Here is a 6,317-nt window from a genome sequence, read left to right on the forward strand (position 1 = left end):
GTTAGTTAAAAACATGGTACATGTTACAAGTGCAGCAAGGGAACCAGGGCATGAAGTTTCTTTAAACTGCTCACTTCCATAACTTTGTCCCTACGTAGGTATAAAATTCTCAATTTAGGAACAAGTTCATTGAAAACGGGAACACTGGGTAAATAGTTTTTGAACTCACTGATGATTTATGCAGATGTACAGTATTTACAATCTTTATCACATTTGCAATAAAACGTATCAAAACGTACTGGAAATCTCAGATTGTCCAAGCTTAGGCTATCTGAGTCTTTTAATATGTGATTTGAGTGGCATAAACTTTAAGAAATCATGGTTTTCCCAATGAATATTCTTCTGTGTCATACAGGTAAATAGTTTTTAAACTGATTGATTGTGCAGATGTACATTTTTTACAAACTTTGCCATGACAACAGGATATCAGATTGTCCAAATTTAGCCTGTTTGAAACTAGTCTGTCCTTCTTATTTAGCAATTAGGCTAAACTAAACTTTATTTCTTTTGTAATTTTTGCTAGATTCTCCGCTGATTGCAATCACAGTTTTAAATACTCAACTTAAAATAAAGTTTATTAGCAATAATCTAAATTTCAGCCTCATTTGTAAAGAAAATGCAAATGCAGCACATTTTTCTTCAAATTTTCATTTTCATATTGGTTTATGCTTTGTATATTTCAATTTGTGTCCTTTCTCGTTTGTGGATCCTTCTCTTGCATCATGAGCCAATCCGGCAGATGTTTGTAAGTGTATCCCCTATTTTTCTTACAGAGTTACTTTTGCTGTGTAGTTGTGATGCAATTGATGAAATTAAACAATCAAAGCGGTAAAATCGATCAAATCGATAACAACAAAAAATAAACAAAAAAGAAGATAAAAGTGTGTTCTGTATAACTTACCACATTATTTCCAAATTTTGTTATACACAAAATTGATCTTTTGTGTATAACAAAAGTGTATAACAAGTTTTAGAATAACCTGAAAACTTATATTTGGAAGCTTTAGCATAAATCAAAGGGCAATTAGTCTTGCAGCTCTCCAAAGTTACCTATTTGACATCATAGCAACGTTAGATATATAATTAATTAACTGGAAAGTTGTTCATGCGTTTCGAACACAATTTTTAGAGCAATATTTATACAAAGCTTACTTGGCACTCAAAAATTATTTGACTACTGGCAGCTCGTCCTAATAGGCTACAAGGCTGTAGCTTACCTTTGTAAAAATGGTGAATGTTTTTATATAACATAACAACGTATTATTAACCTATTCTATTTGAATAAGTGTTGCACCTGATGATTGTACCTAACAGGAAACCTTAGGTAGTGTGTGACCTTGTTTTTTGTTTTATTTTGTTTTTATTATCTTTATCCTGCATTGCGGGAAAGCGGACTTGAGCGCTATGCATCGGTGTACGCCAGTTTAGTTTTTTTGTAATCATTAGCTCTAGCTACATAGAGCACTTTGTTTGCATTTGCTACAATTTGTTATTGGAAAAACACAACACAAACGATGATAATAATCCTTGATATAAGTTTCCTGAAATCTAAATGATAATCCTGTTTCAGTAAAACATTTTTGCTGCCAATCTATTAAAAATAACCACGAGCCGCCATCGGTAAGGCTAAAGGGAAGTTTGTGTTAAACGATCAAAACATCATCAAAATAATAAACAAATTGATTCTAGAATTAATATCCGATTACTTGTTTTTGTGTTTTGGTGGAGTTGAACATAACGTTGATGCCTTTGGGCGGCGATCTCAAGAGGGAGTTAATATTACTTCACCCTAAACTTTATACAACCCTCACAGCACAACTGAAAAGTGGACAAAGAGTAATGTGAACAAGAGCTTCGCGAATCACGCCTGAAACCAACACGTCGACTGTGCACAGAGCACGCAAGATCAATTAACACAACCAATCAGAAGAGAGAATCAATAGTTTTACAACACTGATTGATTGAATTTTTATCCTCGGACTGGGAAAGCTTCTTGCAGAGCTTAATCCTGGCAGTTTCGCATACTTGTAGAGGCTTTGAATCAATGACGCAGACCCGATCACCGAGATTGACAGAGTGAAGTTTCCGATTGTTGAAGTCTTGTTGCCGGGAAACTATTCCATCCATTAGATGCCACTGAATGGAGAGCAGTCCTTAACGTGCGTTGCTCAAGCGCACACCCCGAGAGTCGAACCAGCGCCGCTTGATCTTAAAGCTTTTTCGTTCCAGAAGTGACGCGCTAACCAATTGAGCTATCGGGGCGGACATGTAGGCTATCACATCAGTTTATTTTGATGTGATCTAAACAGATACTGAGCAAACCTGAAACCTACTGTGTGTTCAAAGCATGCTCAAAAAAAGTAAACACCCAAAATGGTCACTGTAAGCCACTGGGACTGACAATCTTACATGCAATCACAATGACTGGTCTTCTATTTTTTTTTATCAACTTGATCCAACAAGATCCAGACAGTTAACCAGAAGCAGTCACTTGCGAAAAACAACAGAATTTAACTGGCCACTTCAATGATAACTATTCACATCTTGGGGTACTTTTAACAACTTGATTTTCCTCATCCTGTTTCACATGTATAATTGTTATTAGTGACAACAAAATTTAATGTGGACAACGAAGGTCTGTCATTGCATTGGACACACTAATGCTATAATTTGGCATTGAATTAATGAAGAAAAGAAGAATGAAGTCAACCAACTCATTGTCAGAAGTCAAATCTTGTTTTTCATCTCATTTGCTTCAACTGAACAATGTTGTTCACTGTGACGAAACAGTTGTATTGTAGGCAGGCGCGGATTTATGGGGGGGGCCCAGGGGGCCCGGACCCCCCCCGAAATTTTGTGAAAAATTGTATGTTTCCGTATCAAATGGTTTGATATGCTTCTAAACAGCTGATATTAGTCCCTCGGCATCACAATTGATGAAAATGGTTGTTTTAATGTCTATTTTCTAGCATATCGTATATGTCGTAGTATCATTGTTCATATCTGTTTAGCTGTTTCTTTCTTTTTAATTGATTTTCAAATTTTCTGGCCCCCCCCGAAAAAAACTCTTAGATTCGCGCCTGATTGTAGGACCAGATGACTCTGGTTGTCTTATAACTGTTTTGTCACAGTGAGATAGTCTAGTTCACAGTCAAACGTTACATAGGGCCAGAGCAGTGGTTCTGAATCTCTTTGTCTTGGCGGACCCTTTTTGGTACCCTCAAAGCCGTCGAGGACCCCTAAAAAAAATTATCTCAAATTTTACAACATCTCGTCTTTTAACTCAAAATAAGTTCCCAACGCAGGCTAGTTAGAAGAATTTATTAAACTCGCGACGCACTTATGACGATTGATGACATTGATGAAATATGTAGAGTTTTATGATGTTTAGTTTTACAGAGAATTTCTCTCTTTTTCATGTGTAATCAATATTTCGTTGCAATCACAGTCACGGCAAAACTGTCAGTGCGAATAGGCTGCTGCAAACGTGTGCATTTCTAAATTAAGCATTGATCAATATAATCTATCCTCAAGAGAAGTTGCACATGCATAGCCTTATAAAAAGATTTAACTTTTTTTTACATAAAAGTGTGTTGGTTAGGAAACCGAACCTTTGTGAGACGCCTTTTCAAACTTCAAACAACACATCAGGGCGTCGCGACGCACAGTTTGAGAATCACTGTGTGAATACACAAATAAAGCACAACCAACTTTTAAATGTCTTAATTCATCAATCATGCTGTAAATTCGGAAACTTTTACGGACCCATTAAAAACGCTTTGCAGACCCCTTGAAGGTCCGCGATCCTCGACAGAAAACCGCTGTATCAGAGTCAAGGTGGCGTACCAGGCGATTTCGATCGCGAACAAGAAGCGTTTCTGAATAGCACACTGTTCTCAAGTCCAAGTGATGGGATATTTGACCTAAGATCATAGTCATGTGTTATGACCAGTAGCGTTAACAGGAGGTCCAGGGGTCCAGGGAGTACTTTTTTACTCAGACTCGAAATAATTTTAGGGGCCAGAAACATGAACAAACCTGAACGTATTCTTTAGATGCAGTGTGATTTCTTACTAAATGTCTCGATTTGGGCCTCCAGGATCTCATTTTTACCGGGCTCAAAGTATCGTCTCAACGGCCCTGGTTATGACATAATAAAGTATCATCAATTGGAATCTCGTTATCAATTAAATACTTAAGAAAGTTTTGTTTTCTAAAAAGCTCTGGAAAGGCAACTGACCCAGTCGAAAACTTCCGCAAAGGAAATGAATCAGCGAGAAAATGCACCTTTGCATTTTATTCAAATATTAGTCATCACAAAAGTTATTTCATATTCTTTTACGTGTGCAAAATTAATCAGCTCACAGTGTGCTGAGTAATTTAGGGAAATAAACATTTTTCATAAACTAATGTCACATTTCTGCTTTCAGCCAATTTTTATTGGCCGTAGGACGGAAAACTTCAGAGTTCACAACATGTTTGCTGAACTTGATGCTTGCGTAATGACAAAAGTCTGACTTTTGTTTGTCGTAACTAGGCTACAGCTTACAGTTGAAGATTTAAGTTACTTTTAGTCATGCAATTAAGTGTCTTGCCAAACAACAGTGTCAAACTGGTGTACTTGCGAGTGACGTATGATGACTCTGGCCACTCGGCTATGCAATGACTATAAGGAGAGGATGACCCAATGCTCCATGTGTGCGCCATTGGCTCTGAACTTTTTACGCAACTGCAAAACAAAAACTACTGTAGCTCCATTACAAACAGACATTTTGTTATAATGTGAACTTGATCTTTTTTTTCTCTTTTTTTATTGAGTCTGTTAAATTTAGTTGATACACCATAGATTGATACATTATTTTGCGACGGAGTCGTCGATTGAAAAGTCTCACTTGCTGCACTGGGTGGTAAGCTGAGGACATTTTAGAAAGTGGTCTGCTGTTTGGGGCTTGGTGCCAAACGTGAATTGACCAGCCACCAGAACAAGAAACGACCATTGGGACGAAACCTTAAAAGCAGTTGAGCTTATTTGGTTTCATCTGCCTGTTACGTTACTGGGAACAGAATCTTTGGGTTATGTTTTGTCTGGTCTCAACCTTTCCACCAAGCTGGCAGGCCGTGACGTAACTAGAGATAGTTTCAGAGGGAAAAAGCAACTGAGTGTTAGGAGGGCAAATTTTTAATATTTGAAATAAAGTTTTTGTTTTGGTTATGTTTTCTCTAGTAATTTGGCTATAGAGTTACTCATAGCACGCAAAGAGAAAGTGTTTATCCAATGCGTATTTTTGCTGTGATACTATATGATTCTTTAGCATTTTTTTCAATAATGTATTTTTCTTATAGGCTTGAAAAGGGCTATATGACTAGCCGAAAACGTTCGCTTGTTGTTTTTTTGTTTTTATAATGTTAAATGTAGTGTTGTTGCTTAGTTATGTCTGTTTATGGTTTAAAAGAGTTACTCAACTTGTGAAGTATTCCAAGAAAAAATAATAAGATGAAGAGAAACATACATTACGTCATCTTACTGCTGAAAGTAGCTAAGTAGTCTATGTAAGAGTTTATGTGTTGGTGCAAGTAGCATATGACAACAAAGCAAAACGGAGCATTACAGCGAGTAAAACTGCAGTTACAGTGATCCATTGATAAAAATATCAGTCCAGTACATGAACACTTGAACAGCAATAACACTATAGACAGGAAATGAATTTGATTTTTGAATTTTTGTCCTGGGACTGACAAAGCCTTGATCGGTTACTCCCGGCAGATTTCGCATACTTGTAGACTGTAGAGGCTTTAAACCACTGACACAGGGCTGGTTAAGGAGATTGACAGAGTAATGTTTTCATAGTTCTTTAAAGTGTTCTTGTCTGTAAGCTATTCTACCCACTAGGTGTCGCTGTGGAGCAGTCCTGAAGTCCTGAAGTGCGTTGCTCAAGCGCACACTCCGAGAGTCGAAGCAGCGTCGCCTGATCTTGAGTCGGATGCTTCACCACTGAGCTAACAGGATAGACAAGTTACGAAACGATCTTTTCAGTCCTTTCTGACCATCACATGAAAAAATATTATAATTCATGGAAGATACAGATGAGATGAAAAAGATATAAAACGCTTTGTCTGAAGTTACGAATACGCTGTGGGTAGATTCATATCGGCACCGTCTTTAAAAAAATGCAATGGGTTAGGCTACGTTGAGATTTCAAATATAGTCGAAAATCTTTTGCAAAGTCATAAACCATCTGTTTGCCAAATATCATGTAATCCATGCTCTTAATGCTCATGTGAGCCTAACTGTTTCTTTACCAAACTTTGGAGCTTTG

This window comes from Aplidium turbinatum, chromosome 17 (assembly GCF_918807975.1).
Source record: "Aplidium turbinatum chromosome 17, kaAplTurb1.1, whole genome shotgun sequence".
NCBI classification, from domain to species: domain Eukaryota; kingdom Metazoa; phylum Chordata; class Ascidiacea; order Aplousobranchia; family Polyclinidae; genus Aplidium; species Aplidium turbinatum.